The sequence below is a fragment of the Phascolarctos cinereus genome, unplaced genomic scaffold, assembly GCF_003287225.1.
Source record: "Phascolarctos cinereus isolate Bilbo 61053 unplaced genomic scaffold, phaCin_HiC Scaffold_154;HRSCAF=723, whole genome shotgun sequence".
Classification (NCBI taxonomy): Eukaryota; Metazoa; Chordata; class Mammalia; order Diprotodontia; family Phascolarctidae; genus Phascolarctos; species Phascolarctos cinereus.
The window spans coordinates 11,016-12,936 of NW_027555463.1; positions in this window are offsets into that span (position 1 = coordinate 11,016).

Genomic DNA, 1,921 nt, shown 5'->3' on the forward strand with positions numbered 1-1,921 from the left:
TCTTGGCAAAGATACTGGAGTGGTTTGCCATTTCCTTCTCCAGCTCATTTTACAGATGAAGAAATTGAGGCAAACAAGGTTAATTGATTTGCCCTGGATTACACATCTAGTAAATAATCTGAGGCCACATTTGAACTCGGGTCTTTCTGACTTCAAGCCTGACACCTAGCTACACCCATCCCAACATATTCCCTTTCAATTAGATAGATATTTGTACCTTTCTACTTTTCTCTTGAAGCTTCCATTTCCATTTCAAAATATCTGTTCATTTCTGTCTTTCTCATAAGAAGTACTTAGCAACTTTCTTTTTCATTAAATGCCCCCTTTTTTCCCATCAGATTATATTTCATTTTTCTAGATAGGCTATCTTTCATTATAGTGTTTATCTTTTGCCTTTTGGCATCATATTCCAAGCTTTCCTCTTCTTTAATATGCCAGCCTTATGTGATCCTTGTGAATCCTTAGAACTTGAACTCTTTCTTTTTTGTTTGTTTGTAGTATTTTTTTATTTTGACCTCAAAATTCTAGATTTTAAAGATTATGATATTCCAGGTGATTTTCATTTTGTAGTTTCTTTTCAGGGGTGACCAGTGGATTCTTTCTAATTTCACTTTACTTTCTGGTTCTAGGAGTTCTGGGCAGTTTTCACTTATGATTCCACAAAATATGGCATCCAAACTTTTTTTTAATCTTGATTTTCATTTATTCTGATAATTCTTAGGCTATCTGTCCTTAATCTGTTTTCCTGGTCTGTTGCTTTTTTCTTTCTTTCTTTCTTTTATTTAATTTGTTTTTAGTTTTCAACAATAACATCCATAATCTTTTGATTTTTAAATTTTCTCCCCCTCCTTCCCCACCTCCCTCCCCAATTCAGCATGCAATCTGATATAGGCTATACATGTACATTCCTATTAAACATATTTTCACATTAGTCATGTCGTAATGAAGAATTAGAAGCAATAGGAGTAGCCACAAGAAAGAAGAAACAAAACGCAACAGAAAAAGAAAAAAGCAAATTATCATGCTTCAATCTGCATTCAAACTCCATAGTTCTTTCTCTGGATAGGGATAACATTTTCCCTCATGAGACTTTTAGAGATATCTTAGATCCTTGCATTACTGAGAAGAGCCACCACAGAAAGAGCTGCTATTAATATGTTGTGTTTGTGTGGGTCCTTTTCCCATGTTTATGATCTCTTTGGGATATAGTCCTAGAAGTGCTATTGCTGGGTCAAAGGGTATGCGCATTTTTATAGTCCTTTGGGCATAGTTCCAAATTGTTCTCCAAAATGGTTGGTTCAGTTCACAACTCCACCAACAATGCATTAGTGCTCCAATTTTCCCACATCATCTCCAACATTTATCATTTTCCTGTTTTTTCATGTTGGCCAATCTGATAGGTGTGATGTGGTACCTCGGAGTTGTTTTGATTTGAATTTCTCTAATCAATAGTGATTTAGAGCATTTTTTCATATATTATAGACAGCTTTAATTTCTTCATCTGAAAACTTCCTATTCCTATCCTTTGACCATTTATCAATTAGGGAATGAGTTATATTCTTATAAATTTGACTCAGTTCTCTATATATTTTAGAAATGAAGCCCTTATCAGAGACACTGGTTGTAAACATTCTTTCCCAGTTTTCTGCTGCAGGATGCTTCTCCACCTGGAGCTTTACCTCTTGGAGTTGTGCTTCATAGACTTTTGCTGAGGCACTAAGGAGACTTGGCTGCTGGAGAATATTATTGCCCTTAGTGGTTTTCTGAGCCAGTTTCTACCAGTTCTCCTGCTCGTACTAAGGCACTCAGGGGTCTTGGTGTTGGTGCTTGCCTGCTCCACCACCCTGGGGTTCAGAATCTTCCTCTGGTATGCTGAGGTGGGGCTTTCCACTGGCTTGCTGGGACACCTCCCATTCTGTAC